We start from the raw sequence: 24,177 nt of genomic DNA on the forward strand, positions 1-24,177 counted from the left end.
TCCCCTCCCTGTATTCATTTCCCAGAGCTGCTGTAACAAAGTACCACAATCACAAACTGGGTGGCTTAGAACAACAGAAATTTATTGCTTCACCGTCCTGTGAGCCAGAAGTGGAAAGGTAAGGTGATGGCAAGACCATGCTCCCTCTGAAACCTTCAGGGGAAGAATCCTTTGCCCCTTCCAGCTCTGGTAGCCCCAGGCATTGCTTGGTTTGTGGCCGCATCACTCTAATCTTCATGTGGACTGCTCCCTGTGTTTTCGCACATGATCCTCCCTCCCAACATATCTGTGTTTGTGTTCAAATTTTCCCTTTTTATAGGGACACCGGTTATACTGGGTTAGGGGTCATTCCAGTAACCTCATTTTAACTTTGCTACATCTACCTATTACCAAATATTTCACATTCTGAGATATTGGAGGTTAGAACTTCAACATTATCTTTTTGGGGGACACACAATTCATCCAAAGTACTCCCTCTCGACCCACCACTATGCTGGCCCACTTCATCTGTCTTCATTCCACAAACATGTTTAGTTGAGCACCTACAATGTGTCACAGGCTGGTGAGGCACAAGAGGCAGAGCAGTGAAAAAAATGTGGTCCTTTCCCTCACAAAGCGTGCCTTGTCATAGCAAAGGAAGACAATAAACAAATCAATACAATGTGGTATGGGATAAATTCTATGAAGTAACTAAACAGGGGCTCCAGTGAGGAAGCGTGGAGGCATGAGCAGAGGCTGCTTTAGAAGGGAGGTCAAGGAAGGGCTCACCAACACGGTGATAAAATGCAAAGGGAGGGTGAGGCTGCCGTGGGATGAAGAGGCAGAACAGTGTTCCAGGCAAAGGAAATGGGCAGTGAGAGCACTGGGAGGTAGGAAAGAATGCAGCGTGTCCTGGATGCTGTGTAAATTCAGCCATGGGGGCACGGCACAGATGTGGCTGGAGACAGAGCCAGTGGCAGGCCCAGCAGGGCCTTCCAGGCTGTTGGAAGTTCTGAGGATGTGATTTTGGGTACAATGAGATTAGGCAGACATGATCTAATATACGGTTTTTCACGACACCATTCCATCTTGTATGGAGAATGGATCAGAGCAGGCCAGCAGTGAAGCCAGAGGGACTATTAGAATGATTTCAGTATCGGCCAGCTGAAGGCCAGTCCAGGTGACTTAGGTGAGGCTGGGGGCAGCAGTGAGAAGGGATAAGAGAAAACTGACTCGGGTTTTTTTGGAAGATAACTTACAGGGCCTGCCAATGGGATGGGAGCGTGATCACAGTGAGACTGGAGGATGTTTTGTGTGGGAGGGAATCGCCTGGTTTCCCCATTCAGCCCTCTAGGCCTCTGCTGGACTGACTTGTGTGGAGCTCCTACCTGCTGGCCTGCCATTCTGCCACCTGCCGCTCACTTACAGGGACCCACCAGGAATTCCCTGGTCACCAGCCAGAAGCCATACCATGAGGGCCCTGGTTGGAGAGGTCCCAGCAGCTGCCATCTGAAAGTGTGAAGTCTGGGCTTTGCCTGCACCTTGGGTCTATGTCCCACCTTTAAGGGACACAGGACCTTTGAGGACTAGTTTTTATATTTAGGCTTAACTCCCCCCAGCCCTCACTACATTTAGCTTCAGCTTCCTCTGTGCTCCTGCTCACCGTTTTAGCTAAAGTCTCCAATCATGTTTATCACCCCAAAACTCTGATGAATTGTTCTTTGTCACAGGACCCAGGTTGACAGCCATATTCATTGGAAAAGATAATGAGATGGTAAGGTCTGACTTATACTGGACGAATTTGTGTGATGCTCGGCAGAGGTCAGGTGTCACGCCCTTTTAGGACATTGATTAAGACTTGTACCATAGACCTAAGCAGGGCTGAGAGGGAGCTTCACGAACAGCCTGTTTGGTTGTATGATGTGGGACTTCCGCTGCATGGGCTCGCTGCCTCTTGGGGTCAGGCCTGCCCTATGTGTATGGGAAGATAGGCTGAGAAGGATGGAAAGGTTTTATAATATGTTATCTCTGGTATAACCTAGATCTTAGAAACTGGCCCAGGGAGACAGGGTGGGGTTTCATCCAACTGGATGCTCAGTACTAATTTAAGAGTCCAGTTTTTAAAGATCAGTAAAGCTGAGAGGTTTGTTTCTTGAAGGAATCATCTCATAGATAAATGATAGCCATTCAGCATGAAAGCAAATGCTATAAAGTGTTTCCCTCTTCATGACTAGGTTGGGGGAAAACAGCCCTCTTCACTGAAGCAGACTCCGTTTTTAAATGAAATGATGATTATGAAGAGCAGAGATCTCTAGCAGTGAGGTCTAGCATTTATTGGGCACCTACCTTGTGGAGAGGCTTTTATGTCTATCACCTGTGGGCCTTACTTCATCCTGCAGGGTCGACTGCTTTGTCTCCCAGCATTCTCTCCCCCTTACTTAGGAAGTGCTTCTTCCCCAACTTGAATGATGGGGTTCAAATAAGCCCCAGGGAGATGAATAATTCTTTCCTGAGATTTTAGAATTTAACAAGGAGCATGAGGCAGGTCCTTTCTGGAGACAGACAATTTGAGGTAAGAGGCAAGAAACAGCTGGGCTGTAGCAAGGGTAAATAAAAGGCAGCATTAGCCCATCCTTTTTTCATGGTTTAGTTTTTATTGCTTCCTATGCACAGAAATTTTCCTTTGTTTTGTAATCTCATTTTTATTACAATTCAGAGTTCCAATTAATATGATGCTATTATTTTCCCATTTCACAAGTAAGGAAACTGAGTCTTGGAGAAGTAATCATTTCTTTGCATGAGGTCACGTGGCCAGTAAGTAGTGGAGCCAAGATTTAGATTTAAATCTGGAAGACTCAAAAAAATCCCATTATACACCCTGCAGGCTTCTTATTGCCGTTAGATCCAGCGATGTGCTATTTCCATGAAACATACTTAAAACAAACTGTCACTGGTTGAACATAAAAAGTAGGCAAAGATATATCAGCCAAAAGTAAATTGAACAACTTGTAAAAAATTGTCTTAAATATATTTTTAATGGATAAATCATTAGATAGTGCAATAGGAGATCTTTTATACTGATTTCAAAATACAATACATAAAGAAGATAAAATAGCCAAAAACTATTTTGTAACTGAACAACAGTGATCAAAATATACATAAAAACCAAAAAGTTGGAAATGAAAGGAGAACTGTCAAAACCACAATCATAATGGGAGTCTCATACTGCTCAGACCTCGCAGGACAAGTAACCAAAAATCTATAACATTATAATGAATTTGAATCACAAATAATTAACAAGCTAGCCAAGACACAGAAACTACACATGCTTTCCAAATCCCCACAGAACATTTATAAATTTTATTATGTATCAGACCATGAAAAATATTTCAGTAAACTCCAAATATTATATATAGCCACATTCTCTGATCATTATGCAAGAAAACTAGATGTTAAGAACAAAATATGTCAAAAATAAATCTACATGGTAGAAAAGATTATTTTAATAATTCTTTTTTAAAAAAAGAACTATTCAGAATGAGGTACATCTACATGTGTGGCTATGATTGTATCTCCAAATTATATTAAATTAAAACCAGCAGATGATAAAACAGTTTATAAAATAATCTAGTTTTTATATGTTTAAAAGGTTTTTCACATATAAAATTAAATACATAAATAACTGTCCTGGAAGAATGCGTAAGAAAACTGTTGACATTGGCTATCTTAAGACAGAGGATAAAGGTCAGAGGTAGGGAGAGGAACACTATAGAGAACTTAAGTCATATACAATTAACAAGCTACCCAATATACAAACTACACATTCTTTCCAAATCCCTATTGGATATTTTTAAAGTTTATTATGTACCAGGCCATGAAAAACATTAATAAATTTGAAATACTATATACAGACCACATTCTTTTTTATACTGTTTGAATTTTCTTCTACCCCCCAAAAAAAATAAGATAAAGGACACTTTATAATCTATTGTTTATAAAAAGCAACCTCTAGATAAAAAATACAAATCCTCCAAATTATTAGCAGAACCACATACAAAACAAAAAAGGGTCCAAATAGTGGAGAAACATTTTTAAAGCCATAAAAATAGAAAGCATACTATTAAAAAAATGACAGAAATGTAAATAAGTTAAATCCACCTATGAAAGAAAAAGTTTATAAAGTTGGATCACAAAGAAAATTAAACTCTGTTTGTATATATGAAGAATGCTTAAAAGACAGACATTTACCAAAGGTTGAAAGTTAAAAGATGGGTAAAGTTATACCATGAAAATATAAACAGAAACAAGTCAGGGGTCATGATTTTACTATCAGAAAAATTGAACTTGGATCAGAAAGGATTAAACAAAACAAAGAAAGGCAGCTTATAATGCTAAAGGGTGTAATTCATTACAAAGATACATATTCATAGATAATTACATAGAAAACTGTATTTTCTGAAACTGATTTTAGAAAAGATATCTACCAGATTAATTTATTATTTTAAAAATAGACAAAGTTGTGAAAAATCTAACTCAAGACCCCTTAAAAATGTTTCTAGACAGTTTCACATGGCAATTTATGTGAATTTCTAAAGAAAGACGATTCCAATGCACTTGAGACTGTTCACAAAGTATAGAAGAAGGGAAGCGTCCATTTTCTTTAACTGAAATGAGTACAACACAGCACAAGCTAACAAATTGCACCTAAAAGAAAACTACACACTAAATTCACTGATGACTATCCATAAAAATATCATAAATAGAATATTAGTAAACAGAATTCAACAGCATCTTGAAATAATAATACACCATGACTAGGGTTTAAGAATGTAAGAACATTTCAGTATTTAGAAATCGTTCATGTGATTTTCCAAATTGCTACATATAAGGAGAAAAACCGTATGATTATCTTCACAGATGCTCAAAAGCATTTGGTAAAATTCAAAGATATTCTAGACCAAATTCTTAACAAAACAAGGCTAGAAGGATATTTCTTCAACATGATTTTTTAATCTATATATAGTCATGCGTCACTTAACAACAGGGAAACATTCTGAGAAGTGCGTCATTAAGTGATTTCATCGTTATGCGAACATCATAGAGTGTACTTACACAAACCAAGATGGTATAGCCTTCTATACACCTATGTAATAGGATATAGCCTATTTCTCCTAGGCTGTAAGCCTATACAGCATGTTACTGTACTGAATACTATAGTCGGTTGTAACACAGTGGTAAGGATTTGTGTATCTGAACATATCTAAACATAGTAAAAATACAGTATCATAATACAGTATGGGGCTACCGTTGTGCACCATAAGATTTATTTATTATATATGCTTATTAGAACATGCAGTCAGTTGTTGACAGAAATATTTTACAGCACATGGCTATATTTATGCAACAGTAGATAGATAGATGATAGATAGATAGATAGATAGATAGATAGATAGATAGATAGATTGATAGATCGATAATCTTTTCTCCAAAATCAAGAACTAGACTCAATTTGAACTGGACTGTGAACTCTAAGATTTACCAATTGGCTAGGAACCACACTTGAGGCATTATCAACCTGTGGCTCCCAACTGATATGGGTCCCACTTGGGGGTCCCTGACAATTGTAAAAAAAAATTCTTTCCGTGGTACCAGGTGCACCCCCAGTACCAACTTTTAGTTGGAAGCCAGGCATTAACTTGCATCCCTCCCCAAAATATGGTAATTTGCACCTAGGGATTGGAGGGATAAGAGATCTTCAAGTGTTTAAGGAAACACCGTCAGTAATGTAATGTAATGCGTCCCGCTGTACCTGGAGTGAGGCCTCTAGCCATCACTGTGGAAACAAGGAGAAAGCCACCTGGCTTCGAAGGTAGATGTGGATAGTTTATGAGATGTGTTTAGCTATTTGGCCTATAACTCTGGGGATCATGGTTGAGGTCAGTACCGGTTGTAGTAGCCTTAACTGTGGTAGCCTCACAGTGGCCTCATAAATGCTGTATGAGGTTATATTGAATGAATTTGCTTCCAGCCTCTATCAGTCAGATTACTCAGATTAACCAATGAAGTGGCATACTAGTGGGGAAAATTCTTCAGAAGTCAATACAGTATAGAAGAAAAGGTGGATATTCTTGGGGGAAAACCCTCTATTGACCTGTTGCCTTTCTGACTATCTTTAAAACAGATATTGACTGCCCTTTTTTTCAGACTATCTTTTCAAGGATATTTGTACAACAAACAGCCTTGGAACTTAAACATATGTCTCCCTCCAGAGAAAAACGTAGATTTTCTTATAGCCTTGGATGATAAAGGTAATGTATGTCACCTTCTGAAGAAAAGATCACACATGCTTATTGCTGAATATAAAAGATTCAAGTTCCCTAAGCTCAGGGTTTCTCTCCTGCAATGCAACCTACTGCATATACAGGCATCTATCTGGGCCTATCTGAATCTCTCTCATAGGACTTGGGAGCAAGGATAACTGACACAAATATGCTGATGTTCATGCTTCTTGCTTTCTATGAGTAATAAAGTCCTGTGTCTCTGATCTAGGAGGCTCATGTCTTCTGCCAGCAATCATGCTGTGATAAGCCAATGGGTTACCTTGCAAGTAGGGTAAAATCTCAAGCCCTTCATACATCTGGATAATAACAGAAGACAAAAATGGAGTTGTCTAGCCCAATTTACAGAGAAAACTATTTTTAAAATCAAAATACTTTGATTTCTTGTCTAGTAAGAACTTACGTTGTCTTCCTATGCCTTGGGCCTGGAGGAATGTCAAAGCCTTCCCCAAAAGCTGCTCCCCAATACAACCTCCGAGGGCATGTGCCAGTCCAGCCTTTTCCATTCACAGTTTCTAAGATTTCAACAATTTTCCTAGGTACTGCCTCTGACCCTTCTTGAAGAAGGTCTTCCTTTATTTATTTTTATTAATTTAATTTAATTTAATTTTTGAGATAAGATCTTGCTCTGTTGCCTGGGCTGGAGTGCAGCTCACTGTAGCCTTGATCTTCCAGGCTCAAGTGATCCTTCCTCAGCCTCCCAAGTAGCTGGGACCACAAGCACGCACCACCAAGCCTGGCTAATTTTTTATTTTTTATTTTTGTGTAGACAGGGTCCCCCTATGTTGCTCAGTCTGGACTTGAACTCCTGGGCTCATGTGATCCTCTCACCTTGGCCTTCCAAAGTACTGAGATTACAGGCATGAGGCCACTGCACCCAGCCTTCCTTTATTTGATACACGAAATTCCTCCCCAGGGACATCAAACGGTCTTGCAAAACTGGTTTCTTCATTTTTCTTCTGGAGATTTCAATAGCCCTGGGTCCCTGGAAATCTAATTCTTGCATCATTCACTCATTTATGTTGTCATTCATTCACCAAATATCTCTAACATCTTACATACTCAACACAAAGTAAGTGTACAATAACCATTTATTGAATGATTAATAAATCATTTAAATCAACACCATCCCTCAAATCAACACTCAAATAAGACACCGCTATAAACTGTGAACAGTGCTATGAAAGAAAAGTACTAAAAAAAAGGACAACATTAACAGCAATAGAGGAAGTGGCATTTAAAGTGGGAACTGCAGGGGGAGTAGGAGTTAACTAGGTACAGGGATGGTGATATATTCCAGGCAGAGAGAAGAGCATTGACTCATTTTTCTTGGTCCTGTGCCTTTTTCCAAGTCATAGTCAATGGCCAGCTAGAAAGCCTTTGCCTTTCAAGAGGCCCTATTTCTTCCTCCTCTTTTCTGAGGTGGACTCTGTTCCTCCTCCCACCATCATTCCGATGGCCTCAGTGGCAGCATCATCTTTTCTGGAGTTGTCTCTGCTTCATCAGCCCCTCCACTGACCGCAAGAGGCTCCCCGTCACAGTAGCTTCAGACAACCACGCACTTGCTCACTGAGGGCAACATCCCACTCCTTGCTTATTTGCATACCCTGAGCCCAGTTACTCACACAACCTTTAATGATTACTGCTTCTATATACATCTCCAGATTCTCATTGATAGCTCATTACTCAGGCGACTTAAAAGAAATAAGATGCACATTAAGCCTAATGATACAACATGTCTTAAAAAGATGACAGAAACAACAGAACTAGAAAAAATAGAATGCCCACTCCTTATGGGATCATTTGTGAGCTCAGCAAATTTTTACAATACAAATTTACCTGGTGTTTTCCTGAACAAATTAAGTAGAAAGTAAGCCAGACACTAAGAAGAAACACACACACACACACACACACACACACAACTCCGGTAGCCAATGTTAGAACTCATTTGTTGTAGTGAATACTGCTACCTTTAATCATATTAAAGTAGTTGCTGCTGCCTCCTCATATAAGTGTCAGCACTGTAAAACGGTACTTACAAACTACTCTATAATAAAGCATAGAAATGTCTATGTTTTAAACGTCCTCCTTCATCATTCAGATCAAAAAAGGGATGTGACTTTGAACAGAGGAAATATGTGAGGGACATTAAGTGTAGTATAAGCCCATTTCATGTTCCAGCTTTGGTATGGGGCTGGGTAAAGCATCAATTCTGGTCAATGCCAGCCAAATTTGCTGTCAATAATAAGATAAATCCATGACAGGGTAAGAATTGCTGTCTACTACAGAAAACTGCTTCTTGTTAGTGACATTACTTTGCTGCTCTATGACCTGCTTCTAGGGGTGATGAATAATATGACAAGCTTTTTGTGTGCGTGTCCAATAAAATATATAGCTTCTTGTAGCAAAATGAAACTGGGCATTGAAGCTATGTACAGTACCTAGACTGATATTTTCTTAGCTATTAACTTGAATTAATCCTGATATGATGCTATTTTCATTTGAAAAAAAGGTGCAGATGGTTGCTTTTTGGAGACCTAATTTCTGAGTGCTTGAGGTATTTTTCAATTCACCCAGACTACCTCTTTCTGAGTTGTAAGTCTAACACTAAGTACAGTCACCAATGATTGTTTAATAACCTCTTGCCTGAGGAGTATATGCTTTAAATTCCATAGATCTTTGGTTTCAAAATTGCAAACGAAATAAGAGCCAATGTGAATAGTTAGTTATTGAAGGAAGATTCCATTAAGTATTCTCTGAACATTGATATAAAATGACAACAGCAAGAGAACAACTGTTAAGGAGTATCTGTGGACATAAGGAAATTATTGGTCAAATTGAAAAGAAAATCAGTAAAGCCTCTCCCATTTAAAAAAATAAAAATATAAAAAGACCAGGAAAAAGTTTTTCTTCTTTTTACATTGAATGATTAAGGAGAGCATTTCACAGAATCCAAGAGGAAATGAATCCAGGGATTGAGAGCAGTTGACAGTGACAGGTAACCAGAGAGAGGAAATCCAAACGATGTGTTTTCATGACTTGCACCTTGCAGAGCGCTGCAATGTATATGCCAGAGAGAGAGGCTGGAAAGGCCTGTACACTGAGTTCTGGGAATCAAAATCCAAACCAAGTGTGCCAAGGGGCTGGATGACCAGGTTTCCATGAACAAAAACATAGTTGCCAAGTTCAGATTAACTTTTTTAAAGAAAAAAGCAGCAAGAAGTTGATCATCGTACACATGACCCAGCCAAGGCAGGGACTAACAAAGTGCTCTACTGGACTCTAGTTCTATAGTATTCTCACTGTATGGCTACCACTGGCAGCAGGCTTACTTATGGGATTAGGAGTCTCTGTGCTCTTTTTCTCCACAATCCTACTCATATTCCCACCATAAACCAGGAGCACACACTTTGAATAAAATGTTACATAGATAAGCAGAGAAAAGGGAACAGAAAGTATGCTGATGATTGGCAGTCTCCTAAAGTACCTTCCTCTAGGTCAAAGCTTTCTATTAGGTTGGTGCAAAAGTAATTGTGATTTTGCCATTATTTTAAATGGCAAAAAGCACAATTACTTTTGCACCAACCTAATAGTTCATCTTCCAAGCTGAAATCATCAGGAGTTTCATTTTCTCCCTTTAACGCTTTAAGGTATTAAAGGTTGTCATCTTCCTTAGTCAAAATGACCAATTCAGTTGTCTGGACGGGCCAGCAAAGGTGCTTCCTGGCTATAATGTCTCCATATGGTGAAGCTTTAGCGTGTCTACCACAACCACAGCCTCTTCTAAAACATCCTTTGCATAGGTCAGCGTGTCAGCATCATGTGATGTCACAAGCACAGTCAGTGCTGATGGGACCAGTGATGGGTGTTTGTTAGCTTTCTAGAAGTTGTCCAGGGGTCCCTGAGGGAGGACAGCACAAGAGCTCTGCCATAAAAGGACATTGGACAAGAGCGGAGAGTCCAATCAGAAACTCTTTTTGAGAGATTGAATGCAAAGCATTCAGAGAGTCAGCAGGCTGGAGAGGCCAAGACGCACACATGAAGAAGGCGGTAAGCAAAAACTGGGTGGTAGGAGAAGCTATGAGTAAACAGAAACCTGGAGATAAATAGAAGAGATTAAAAATAGTTATTCCATTGTAGTAGTAACAGGAACAGAAACAGAAGCCAAGAGAGGGTAGAGAATTGGTCCTAGCAAAGAAAAACTGAGTGGAGATAAGCAGAATGGAAGACTGGAATCTGGAGCACGGTCAGCTGTTAGAGTCAGTAGATGTTATTATAAGACCTTTCATTGTGTCCCAAATAGCCATAATATTTAATTCTCTGGTGGCTTAGCTTGAGTTATTTTCGCTTTTTGTGAGTTTCCTTACTTTCCTGTGTAATCTTACAATAAGCCCTGTTAACTGAGATAATGGATTATTCTTTATTCTTTGCATCCTGTGAGAGCCTAAGCAACTTCTCAGGTCACCTTGTAAATGGGTCAGAGCAACACATTTGAATGTAAAATACTATCTACAAAATCCAAAGATCCCCAGAGGGCTACAACACGTACCAATCCAGCAATCCCTTTAAAGAAGATATTCCAATATCCTGGGACCATCAGATTCCTGGAAACTTTATTAAAGGGGTAGGCTCCTTCTTATGCTTTTATAGGATATATCTCTTTTCCTCTTACAGACATGTATCTTACCATGGCATCGAGAGTAGCTCTTAGTTTCTGCTCTTCAACTCTTGTCAGCATGATATCATCAATTTAGTGTACCTATGATCCAATGATGTTTTAGGTGATGATGGGATGTTCAAGGCACTTATCGCCTGTGTTGTGGTATAAAGTCTGAGATTTGATATAACTCTGAGACAAAATAATAAAGGTATTCTACTGTTCCTACCAGGTGAAAGCAAACTTGACTGTTTTCTCTGGTTAAAGGGATATATAGCAGGGGTCAGCAAAGTAGAGTCTGAAGGTGAAATCTGCCTTGCTGCCTTTTGTAATTTTTATTAATAGACTTGCATTTTTAAAGCAGTTTTACAGAAAAATTGAGCAGACAGCATGGTGGGTTTCCAATATACCCACAATTTCTCCTGTTATTAACATCTTATATTAGCATGGTACATTTGTTACAATTAACATGTATTGATAGACTATTACTAAATAATCCTTTTTATATTCAACGTTCTACTGGCAAGGCTGAGAATTCAACAGATCAAAGCAAAATTCAGAATTAACCATTGCATTTGGTTTGCAGCTATTTTGGCCCTGCTGCAAGAGATTATTTTAGAATAGTTATATATGATTCCTTTTTTTTCATAACTGTGCCTTGGGCTGAGAATTTAGTGATTTGAGTTTGTTATTTTCTCTATTTAAGCCTCTCCTGATTGTTCGTATTAACCATACCACCCCGCAGTCCTTGCGTGACCCTTTCCATCCGTTCTGTTCAGACTTCCTTAATTTTGACCAAATGTCCTTTTTCTGTTCCAGGATGGCATCGAGGATACCACATTACATTTATTTGTCATATTTCCTTAGGCTACTTTGACTGTGAAATTTTCTCAGATTTTCCTTGTTTTTGATGACCTTGGCAGTTCTCTTTTTGCTTTTGTTTTTGAGACACGGTTTTACCGTGTTGCCTAGTCTGATCTTGAACTCCTGGGATCAAGTCTTCCCCTTGCCTCAGATCCCTAAGTAGCTGGGAATACAGGAGCTCACCACTGCACCAAGTTCACCTTGGCAGTTTTGAGTAGTGGTCAGGTATGTTGCACAATCTTCCTCTATTGGAGTTTTTCTGATGATTTTCTCACAATTTGAACAGTGTTATGGATTTTTGGGAAAATATCACAAATTTAAAGGGCCCTTTTCACCACATCATATCAAGGGTATATATTAACAACATGATGTATGACTATTGATATTGACTTCAAACACCTGGCTGAAATAGTGCATGTCAGGTTTCTCCACTGTAAAGTTACTTATTTCTGCCTCTCCTTACTGTATTCTTAGGAGAGAAGTCACTACGCACAGCCCACACTTGAGTGGGGAGTTATGCTCTCCCTCGTTTAAGACAGAGTATCTATGTGTTATATTTGGAATTCTTCTGCGTGAGAGATTGTCTCTTCTTCTCACTTGTTAGTTTATTAAATCTTGTATTTGTATCAGTATGGAATCATGGATCTTTACACTTTGAGCTATAATCCAATGCTACTTTATTTTATTGCTCAAATTGTCTCAGCTTTGGCCATGAAGAGCTCTTTTGGTTGGCTCCTGTGCCTCTTTGAAATACCCCCATCGACGTGTGTGTGTGTGTGTGTGTGTGTGTGTGTGTGTGTGTGTGTGTGTGTTTGGTGGTGGTGGGCTTTTCTTAGTTTTTTGTTTTGTTTTGCTTTTTGTTATTTGTGAGCACATCCTTACTTTTTGGTTTAATAAGATGCTCTGGGCTCATGTGGTATATTTCTCAGCCTAGTCCTAGAATCAGTCATTTCTCCAAGGATCCCTAGTTCCTTTGATTGGAGAATGATATTAGAAACCAGGATCTGAGCACTGGATGTGCTTGTTGCTACTGGGGCACTTGCTGCCCATTTTGTGAATAAAATTTAATTAGAACACAGCCACACCCATTTGTTTATGCATGATCTATGGCTTCTCCCATATTGCAATGGCAGAGTTGGGTAGATACGACAGATGCCTTATGGTCTGCAGAACCTTTCATTACACTATCTGGCTTCATACCAAAGGAAAAAGAGTCTGCCAATCCTTGGGATAGAAAAAAAAAGTAAACAAAAGTAGTGACTGCACATATAGGCTCTAATGATTTTCTTTAGTAAGGAGACTTCATCAGGAGTAGAAGCTGCAGTTACAGTCATCAGCTGATTAAGTTTACAATAATCCACTCTGCTAAGATCCATCCAGGTCCTGCCCTAGTCAAATCAGAAAGCTATATGGGGATACAAAGCTACTATATGCTTCCAACACTTAATTTATCACTAATCTTTGCAGTTTCCTCGTGAATTTTTTAGATTGGTTTGACTAATTCTTTGGGAAGAACCTAGTGAAAGCCCTGGAATACCACTGCCCCTTCCCAAGATCGAGATAAATTCTTCTCCATTTAAATATATGTTCTCACCCTCCTTGACTAGCACCCCATAATCCATTACCCAATCATATTCCACAGATGTTTTTGCTAACATAAAGTAGGAAAAAATTATTCTTTTCTTTGATATTTGACTTTGTAACTGCCCCACCACCACCATACACACAGGCATGTTGGCATTTTAATTATGGCACTATGGAAAATGAAGGATGTTGGGAATGTGGAAGTAAAGAATTGACATGTCCTTGTAGAGTAAGTCCTCAGAGAGGTTCTTACAGGGTTTTCAAATAAGACGAGAACAGCCTCTTCACAGTTGATGCTCATCAGGACATAGACAGACTTTTTCCACTTTACGCTGTTAAAATTCACCAGAATTTGCAAAGACTAGCTTCTTTGTAGGGATTCATGAACTGTGACCTATGGACATATGTTCCTCTGTGACCCTCAGAGGGGCAGCAGCAATTGGAGGATCAAAACCTTACAAGGCCTCTGAATCCTTCCATATATCCCCATTTCAGTGATCAGGGTTCCACATTTTTATGTTCAATGTTCTACTGACAAGCCTGAGAATTCAACAGATCAAAGCAAAATTCAGAATTAACCATTGCATTTGGTTTGCAGCTATTTTGGCCCTGCTGCAAGAGATTATTTTAGCATAGTTATATATGATTCCCTTTTTTTCTAACTGTGCCTTGGGCTGAGAATTTAGTGATTTGAGTTTGTTATTTTCTTTATTTAAGCTACTCCTGACTGTGAGTATTAATTACTTCACCCCATAGCCTTCTTGTGTAACTCTTTCCACCTATGCTATTCAGTGGCAGTGGCTACTCAGACCCCTAAAATGCCATTGTCTTACCCCTACATGTCATAGACTAACAAATTCTCATTTTTAAATGCTACTACTGAAATTTTACTGCCTTCATCCCCAAATTTCCCAACAATTACTCCCAGAATCCCTCCTTCTCCCCCTTCCCTGAGATGTTGGAATCTTTCCTGGTTCTTATTTCTGAACTAGTCAGGAATATTAGACATAAATTGATTGTTTTCATTAGGTTATACTAAACCTAGAATAGGCTTGTGGCTTTCAAAAGAGACCCCCAAATACAGTGGTTCAACCAATATAGGCCTATTTCTCTCTCACATAACAACCCACAAGAACACAGACCCGCAAACATAGGAAGGTGGTTCTGCTCCATAAAACCATCCAGAGAGCCTTGTTCCATCTTTCTAGGTGCCTGTAATCTCCTCAAATGTTGCTCTTATTCACTGAAGCAAGCTGACTCCCCAATACCATATACATACTGAGCCCAGAAGAGGGGAGAAAAGAGGAAGGAATGTGCAAGGGAGTTCCTTTTGAATAAGTGATTTGGAGATTAGACACATCACTTCTGCTCACATTTCCCTGATGAGAATTTAGTCACATGGCCATGCCTGGCCACAAGGAAGGTTGGAAAATTTAGTCTCTAAAATTACAGCAATTATTTCCTCTTTTCCTTTTAGTAACAGAGCCTCCTGCTTTCACCAAACCTAACAATGATCAGCCACACTGACTCTGACTGAGTTAAGTAGAAAATAAGTTTATTAAAAGATGGCCAAGCGGCTCACAGAAACGCCAGGAAGTTTTGAGAAGGTTCAGAAAACAGGTAGAAGAAGAGAGACTCTAGGAATCTAGAACCCAAGTACAAATCATGCCACAAGAACATGAACAATGGGCACTGCTGCTGATAGCACTAGACAATGGACATCAGAGCTTATACTTGCCACCAGCATAGGAAACAGGTGAATGTTACTTTATAGGGCAAAGGGGACTTTGCACATGTAATCTTGGAAGAGTATCCCGGATTACTTAGGGCCCAGTGTAACCACAAGCGTCCTTATAAGAGGGATGCAGGCGATCAGAGGGGGACGTAGGAGAGGTGATGACAGAAGCAGAAACTGAAGTGATGCAACCACAGGCCAAGGAATGCCGGCAGTCACTAGAAGCTGAAAAGGGCAGGCCCCAGCTCTCCTGAAGCTCTCAGAGGAACCAATCCTGTCACTTCCTTGATTTTAGCACTATGACTCATGTCAGACTTCTGACCTCCAGAATTGTAAGATAATAGATTTGTGTTCCTCACCACAATCAAGCTAATGAACATTTCCATCACCTCACATAGTTACCACTCTTTTTTATTTTTTATTTTTATTTTTTTGGTATGGTGAAGACACTTGGGATCTACCCTCTTAGCAAATTACAGATATATAGTACAATATGGTCATTGTGTTGTTTTCAGCTTTAAAGTGTTGGGTAATCTGTTACAGCAGCAATAGAAAAATGAACACAGCAACTTTTGCCTGGAGATTCTCCATTGGCCAAGCCAAGATTGTCTCAGAATTCTGCTGCAGTCTGAGGCTTTTCCCACCATTCTTTGCATCTCTTTCTCCTTTTACAGTTGTTAGACCTGTCTCCCAATCTAATGTCTCTCTCCACCAATTCCCACTCCCTTCCTCTTTATCCTCCAGAGCCATTTTCCCTAATGAATTTCTTTCCCTAATAAACCTCGAATCCCATCTTGGCATCTGCTTCTTGGATGTTCTCAACTAAATAATGCTACCAACTCTACTCTCTCTCCTGCCCCAGGAAACTGGAGGATTTAGCTGCTTTCCACCCCAACACCCCACTCCTCAGAATAGACTCTCCACCACTCCTCTTCATCGATTCACTAACTTCCAATGCAAAGTCCTGGAGAGGTGCCTAATTGGCCAACTCTAGATCACATGCCACCTCTCCAGGGCAGGAGGCTGGAAATACAAGTCTCTGGCCTATTTGACCAACATAGTGGAGGTCTCTAACCCTCATGGAGACTCATACAGTGAGGACATCCCTAAACATAAAAAGTGGATTCATGTGCTGCCAGGTATCCCCAATGTCTATGACAATATCCCTGCCTCAAAAAATGTGAATCCCATCCTGTGTGACCAAGAAACACGTAGTCTTCTTTCGCAAGAACTTTCGAGGATTTGTCAGGGAATGCTTATACCAGCTCCGTGCTTCCTCTTGTCATCTCCTGACCTTACCTCTTTGTTAATCGGTTGCCCCATGTGGACACCAAGTGCTCTCTTTATTCCAACAATATTGCTGACACCAGCCATAGAGAGTGACAAAACTTTTTTTTTTTTTTTTTTTGAGACGGAGTCTGGCTCTGTCGCCCAGGCTGGAGTGCAGTGGCCGGATCTCAGCTCACTGCAAGCTCCGCCCCCCGGGTTTATGCGAGAGTGACAAAACTTTACTGAGAGTTTGAGAATAACATGAGGAGTCATACCACATGCCTTAGTCCATTTTGCGTTGTTATCAAGAAATGCCTGAGACTGGGTAACTTATAGAGAAAAAAGATTTATTTGGGTTACTATTCTGATGGGCTGGAAGGTTCAAGATTAGGCATCTGCCATTAGGACCCTGGGCTCCTTCCACTCACAGCACGACAGGAAGGAAGCTGGTGCATGCAGAGATCATATGGAGAGGAAGGAAGAGAGAGATGAGGGTGCTGGGCTCTTTGTAACAACCAGCTGGATCGGGAACCAATGAGATGAGAACTCGCTTACCCCTGAGGGAGAGTATTAATCAGTTCATATGGGATCTTCCCCCATGACCCAAACACCTCTCATGAAGTCCCACCTCCAACACTGGGCCCGAATTTCAACATGAGGTTTTTTGGGGTACAAACATCCAAACCACAGCACCACCAAAAGGGAAATACAAAATTCTGTATCATTGCTCCTAAAGCAGATTGGTCATAACCCCATCAAAGGAATCCCTTGCAATTAAACTCTGCTCTTAACCTCCTGCCTGCCACTGTGGTGCTAAAGTCCTTTTCTCCTCCTCTCCATGAGCCCCCTGTTTTATCACCACTCTGCCCATCTCCACTCTTCCCTGGCCTGCTTCTTTTCTGAGGAAGCCATAAAATCTATTAGAGAAAAAAATAATAATAAAAATCTCTAATGAGCAGCTTAGCTTTGCTCCATCTTAATCTGTTTCTTCCAGAATAGAAGCATGGCCCTATCATTGTTTAACTAAAGAGCTTATATCAGTGTTTTTCCAATCAAAAGGATAGTCTCCCTGAAAATGAATTCTGTCTCAATCGCTAGAGTCAGAGGTGCAAATTCTAGGTAGATTTAAAAATAGCAGTGTCCCTAGGATGGTTAATTTTAGGTGCCAACTTGACTGTATTAAGGAATACTTAGAGAACTAGTAAAGCATTCTTTCTGGGTGTGTGTGTGAGATGGTTTCCAGAGGACACTGGCAGGTGTGTCAGTAAACTGACTGGGGAAGACCTGTCCTCAATGTGGGGGCATCATCCAAATGGCTGGGGGCACAGGTAAGAACAAAAAAGGCAACAACAGCACAAACACAAAAAGATTCTCTCTCTCTCTCTCTCTCTCTCTCTCTCTCTCTCTCTCTCTCTATCTCTCTCCTGGAGCAGGGACACTCTTCTCCTCCTACCCTTGGACTCCAGGCTCTATGACCTTCAAACTCCAGGACTTACACCAGCCGCCCCTGGGCACTCAGGACTTCTGTCTCAGACTGACAGTTGCAGGAGAGTGCAGCATTTTATTTTAAAGATACTCTACAATGTATGTGGCCGGTCCTGCTGCAGGTGCGGTTTTAAGTCTTTGGAATTTGACCTTCCAGTCCAAGATCATTACAGCCACAGGCGGAGGCTCCCGCGGGGAAAAGAGCATTTCCTGGGGCACTAAATGAAGGGCCCGGCTCTCCAGTTCAGCCCTTGCCTCCTTCCCGACACATAAAGTTCAAGAGCCATGGTCCTGGGTGCACGGGAACAGCCCCATCACCCTTCTCCCTCTGGGCAAGCCAGAAGCAGCGGTGCGAGCGTCCGTTTCTTCTCCTCTGGCTCCTGGACCTCGGCCACCTCTGCTCAGGCAGGGGCCAGGGGCCCAGGCGTCCTCCTCTGGCGACCAGCTCTGACCTCAGCCCTGGTCTGCCCTTCTTCCTCCTCCTCTTCCTCCCAAGGCCTGGGCTCAGGTCCCTTTTCTCACCTTTCCCTTTCTTGCATTGCAACTGTAATTTGAGAAAACCCTTCTTGATCCTCCTCTCTCACCTCCTTTCAAACACATGCCTGCAGGCTTTTTCCCGATCTCATCCTCAGGGCAGATATGCTCCCTTGATTCTGAGGTCCTTGAACTTGCCCTGAAGCCACACTACCCGCATCCCAGGGTCTCCAGCTTGCAGATGGACTGTGGTGAGACTTCTCAGCCACCAAGGTCATGTGAGCCAATTCCCCTAATACATCCCCTCTCGTCTATCTGTATCTGTCGAGATACCGATATCAGTATAGATATAGCTCCTATTGGTTCTGTGTCCCCAGACAGCCCTGACGAACACAGTTCCTGAACCCACCTTACACTGCTCCACCCCACTCCCAGACAAACACACACATAGAGGTAGGTAGGTAAATACATAGATCAATAGATTTACATGAATTGTGAGCATCACACCTGAAGAGAACTCCCGATTTCCACATTGTGTTGCCACAGCACTCCTACTTCCCACATCTGCCTCCAAGATCTGCTTACAGGTCAGGCGACCCACCATGCAGCCACACTCCTTGCCCAGGACGACAGTTTCAGGGACACTGTGCCTTCCAGCTACCCCGCTGCCCTGCTGCAGCCATGGGAATGTGGTGTTTCAGGAGTCCTCGTGGTGTTCCTCATGCTGACCCTGCTGGGCTCCAGCCATCTCACCGGATCCAGTGGCTTGGGAGTTTGGATTCATAAGGATTTGAGCTCTGCTAACATCCCTGACAGGAAAGAAGCAGACAGAGTAGCTTTTAGGGACAAACCATTCCAAGGAGAAGGATCACCACCCCTGCAGTGTCCCTTCCCCATTTCACCTCTACCATAGACATAGACAAAGCATCACCCAAAAAGGGAGAGGGAAATATGACTCGGAATTCTTCAGAGGTGAGTGGAGTTAAGAACCTGACCTGGATTCTTCTCTTTTACAAAGCAAAACTACCTAAATACATAAACATTTAAATTTATTTTCCTTTCTTCCTTGGTCCAGTGAAGACTGGACTCTTCAAAGTGGACTTTGGTAAAAACAAAAGAAAAAGGTAAAAAAAAAAAATTAAATCTCTAAAGGCTAAATTTACACTGTAGAGATTTTTAATAAGTAAATTCCGGTAACAAGTTGGTTGACTCAAGCTAGGATTCTTTTTCTTCCATTTCTGCTTTCTTATTGCTGTTTTTGGTTTTATGTTTGAATTTGTTTACTGTCACCTACAGGATTTCTCCTCCTTTCATTTATTTCCACCAGTAGACCTGCACCAATACAAAACTGTGCCCTGCTAATAATAATAGCTGCTGTTTATTGATTATTTACCACATCCAGGTACTTCATGTAAGAATGCTATACTGTAGCTAATTAAAATAATCACAGAAAAATATCAATAGGTAACTTCGGTTATTATTTTCTAGATGATAGCTTTTATTCTTGTTTCATCTTTACCATCATCCTACGAGGATAGGTGGTATTATCACCATTTTACAGATGAGAAAAGTGAAGTAAATACTATTAATTTCATTTAGAAGATAAGTAGATGAGGCTTAATCACACAGTTATTAAGTGGCCAAGACTGCATTTGAATCAAGGTATGTGATTTTTAAAATTCACCTTTTTTTTAAAGCATTCTACTTCACCTAACAAGTTAATACACCAGATAACTCCTTCTCTTTACAATTAGACTGTGTCTGCATCTGGGATCAGTTGCAAAGCAGAAGTATAACATGACTAAGGCCACCATTGGGTTAGGACACTCCCATCCAAGGTCAGGTTCTTAACTTCACTTACCTCTGAAGACTTATGATTATTTTTTTCCTCTCCCATTTTTTGGGTAGCCCTTTCTCTTCTTTTCTGTGGAAAAATTTGTAACTTACCAGAACAGTTCACAATATGACAACATTGTAGTGGCGACATCATGGAGACAGAAGGAGGAAGAATGGCAACCCTTGGACTCCTGGGGATGTGGGAGCTCCTTGACCACATGTGGTACCTCTCTTTCCTGATCCCAGATTGAGAGTTGTACTAGCCTGGCATGCAGACAGCAGCTTTAGAATCAGATCTGCCTTCCGGTGGCTTCCCACCTAGGAGCCATGGGACCTTTGTGAAGTCACCAATTGTGCTGTGGATGCTTCATTTGTGAAGGAGAACAGAACTGCCTTGTAAGTTGCAATATGCATTAGAAATAGCGAATAAAGAGTACCGAACCCATAGGAGGCCTGTGATAAATGGGAGTTTTTATTATAGACTGCCTTTCCTGCTCCTGTTTTGCTTCATCTTTGTGTTAAGGTGAAATTACAGATGGTGCTAATAAAACATACCAATAATTTGAATTCACTTTTGTGAATGCTTTAAACATCATAGTCATTGAGAAGGTGATCTGGCTGATTGTTCTTTAAATTTTCAGTTTGGGCTGGAGCTTTGTATTATAATATGAGGGTATTGGAAAAGGTGAGTTGCCAATAGCCTCCCCGCACCCGCAACAGACATGTCATTAGATGGAATGTAATGGACTTTGGCCAGTTGTTCTCCACCCTAGCTCTGAATTAGTGGCTCTGGCAAGAATGGACATATGAGCCTAAATACAGAGCTTGTTGTGATACTTTTGGCTTTCCTTGTCATTATTTCTTCCTCTAAATTCAACAAATCATTACTTCCTCTTTTATTATGTTTTAGTATGAGTGATTTAATACCACAGATATTCAAAATAAGCATCTGGGAGACACTGGATTATGAGGTGATCATACATTGTTTCTTTAATTCTCAGAACAACACAATAAGATAGGGACCCTGTCCCAGAGATGACTACATTGAAGTTCAGAGAGTTTAAGTAACTTGCCCAAAGTCACATCGCTAGTGAAGAGCAGAACCAGGATTCAAGCCTAGGCCTGCCTATTTTCAAAGTTTATGGAAGGAATTAAAACATTTCTTAGTCTAATTTTCTTGGGGTTTTGTTTTGCTTTGTTTTGTTTTGTTTGGCTTACTTTCTTCATCAGCCTAATACCTGCTTCACATCTAAGTGAAGCTTTCACCTCTGCCTGGAAGTCTTCCCCGTCCCTGTAGGCTAAGTCAGGTGGCCTTCTCCCAGCCCCCATAGCATCCAGCACCCATAGCATCCAGCACCCATAGCATCCAGCACCCATAGCATCCAGCACAGAAGCTGATCACAGCACTTACCCCCCAGTGAAGACTGTGGGCACAGTCCTGTCGGCCCCTTCCTCCTAGACTGCAGCCTCAGGCAGCATTCTTTGCTTCCACAACACTTGCTGCTTAGCAGGGGCTCAGGGCAAATGTGTGGACTTGAACTGCCAAATGGAAGCCATAGGTCAATATTAGAACTAAACCCCAGTGCTAAAGTGAAAACTTTAAGATGCAGATAGACCAGTAATCCCCAAATGTGTTCGCTGAGGAGTGTGTGTGTGTGTGTGTGTGTGTGTGTGTGTGTGTGAAGAGACTGTATACCACTGGCTTTTTCTCTCCTAGCATACTTTCACTCCTGATATCACTAGGCCTATGGAGCATTCATTTTCCTCCCTGAACATTAGACATCTCTCTGCTCCCTTTAAATAAAATTCCTCATTTTACCTCTCCTCTTCTTTTATTTCCTTTGCTTCAGACAAGATATGAGCCCTTACCTCACCATAATTAACCTCACAATGGGCTATCGTTTGTTTCATATTGGAGACCATAAGATGGATCAGATAATAGTTGAATATTTTTGGACTATAATTTCCAATATTATTCCAATAAGGTAGGAATATTATTCCAATATTGTCTAATATTTTCCCAATATTATTATTGGAAAATAATAGCATAGCTATGATATAGAATATTTACCATGTGACAAGGACCGTTTCAAGCACTTTACTTACATTAACTCATTTAATCTTCACAACAACTTTATGAGGTTAATACTATTAGTATCAACATTTTACAGATGAGAAAACTGAGGTACAGATGGGAGACATAACTTGCTCAAGTTCACACAGCAATTAAGTGGTCAAGTCCAACAGCAAAACCAGGCAGGCTGGCTCCAGAGCTCACGATAGCCCACCACTGCTTTCCACCATCACTACAGAGTCCATGAGGATACTCACCTTATGCCAGTTGCCTAAGTTGAAAATTATACAATCTTCAAATTGGAAGAGACCTTATCGTCCAAGATTTCACCTTTCTACTCACTGCAAAATCCCTTCTGGAACTTTCCAGAATGATGAATTTTCATCAGCTCTGCTTGAGTACTCCCAGTGACTGGGAAAAAAAAACACTGTAATATGGATATGAAATATAAACTGTTCATGGATAAATTATTGCATAATAAAAACATGCCTAATGGCGATACTCCCCTAATATCTTCATTTGGTAATTATTTTTATTTGCAAACTTGTTTTGATAGAACTGTTTCTTTTAAAAAAGTTTTAGTATAATTTGTCTTGAGATACTTACATTTTCCTTTTACGTCTCCTTATTAATGGGCTTATTTTCAAGGAGGAAAGTACAGCAAAGGTAAAAGAAAAAACTTATTTTCTCATGTTGTTTTGGGGTAAAAAATAAAGGCTAACAGTGGGTGAGTGATCTTTTTAATATTTTAGTTAATTTCCCACATATACTTTTAAAAGCTACTGTTTTCTCCTACTATGAAACAATCTATTTGAAATGAACTACTGGAAAAGTTAGGACATCATAATTCATGTTAAATAGAATGATTTATTTTATATTTAATCCCTAATTAAGATGAAAATATCAATTGCAGCTGTTCATTAGGTATGTTCTTAGTTTGTGTTTGGGCCACAGCAGGGGAAGAAAACCCAGAATTTCATAATTGTGAAGAGATGTCTAAATGCTATGTTACACAAAACTTGCAAGTATGGCATTGCGGGAGACAACGACAGTGTCACAGCTGACATTTGGGTTCTGGAGTCAGACTGCCCAGGTTTAAAGCCCTTCAGTCCCCATCTTGATACAATGTTAAAAACATGCAATGTTTTCAGCATAATGCCTAGCACTTTAGATGCCCAGTGGAATACTGATATTATTTTTCCTTGTCCATTGAGATCTGTTTTGAAGTATAGGCAAAGCTTGGTACTGAGAATGAAGAATCAGCATCAAAGTCTTATAGTTCATCGTTTTAAAACTGTTTTCTCCAATTTATCCAAAAATAAAATTGAGGGAGTAAGATAGCCCATGGTTAACATATCAAAGCACCAATAGACAGATTAGAGACTAAGAAGGTACATGAGCACTACAGGCTAAGATGTGGCCAGGATGCGTGTCAGGTAAAAAGGGATACCCAGAGATCCAATCTTGGAGGCATCAAGTGAGCAGAAGCAAAAGGATTTCCCAGGCCAAAGGAACCTTGAATTGAGCAAGCTCTTTATAAGTCCTTCCTTGTAAGGAAGGAACAGCCCTGGGCCAGGCTTCCAAGGACCTCCGTTTTAGTCCTGGGTCTGCCTTCTGTCACATTTCAGGAAGTCCATTTAAATTTTCTGAGCCTCAGCAACATTTTTTTTTTCCTGCCTACCTTAGGGTTATTGAGACACTGTGTGGGAAAGGCCATTGAAACCAAGTTTCAGAGCACTATCTATAAAAACACCACATTTATCACTAATAATCCCATCTTCTAATATAATTACAGACTTCCCAGGGTTTAGCAACCTGGGCCTGGAAGGCAGGCAAAGGTAATTGGCCCCACGTGATAAAAACAGGCACAAACTTTCTTTTC

General features: G+C 40.6%; 3 long non-coding RNA genes across 6 annotated transcripts in view; 2 read left to right on the forward strand and 1 right to left on the reverse strand.

Annotated features, from left to right (window-relative positions):
* LOC105463426 (uncharacterized) overlaps positions 1–20,553 on the reverse strand; it is a 36,075-nt gene extending 15,522 nt beyond the window's left edge. The window contains exons 1-3 of one of the 4 annotated variants that reach the window (XR_011620921.1): positions 20,333–20,532; positions 18,893–19,194; positions 2,625–2,929 (exon numbers count right to left, since the gene is read on the reverse strand). This is a non-coding gene — a long non-coding RNA (uncharacterized lncRNA). Of the gene's footprint in view, positions 1–2,624; positions 2,930–18,847; positions 19,195–20,332 lie in introns of those variants that run through there. The other 3 variants (XR_976318.2, XR_976317.2, XR_976316.2) reach the window with 3 other exon arrangements.
* LOC105463423 (uncharacterized) lies at positions 11,936–15,799 on the forward strand. Its single transcript, XR_011620923.1, has 3 exons — positions 11,936–12,063; positions 14,900–15,178; positions 15,673–15,799. It is a non-coding gene; the product is annotated as an uncharacterized lncRNA (long non-coding RNA).
* On the forward strand, positions 20,493–22,805 carry LOC105463422 (uncharacterized). Its single transcript, XR_011620922.1, has 2 exons — positions 20,493–20,617; positions 22,393–22,805. It is a non-coding gene; the product is annotated as an uncharacterized lncRNA (long non-coding RNA).
* Positions 22,806–24,177: the final 1,372 nt, after the last annotated feature.

The sequence above is a fragment of the Macaca nemestrina genome, chromosome 3 (assembly GCF_043159975.1).
Source record: "Macaca nemestrina isolate mMacNem1 chromosome 3, mMacNem.hap1, whole genome shotgun sequence".
NCBI classification, from domain to species: Eukaryota; Metazoa; Chordata; class Mammalia; order Primates; family Cercopithecidae; genus Macaca; species Macaca nemestrina.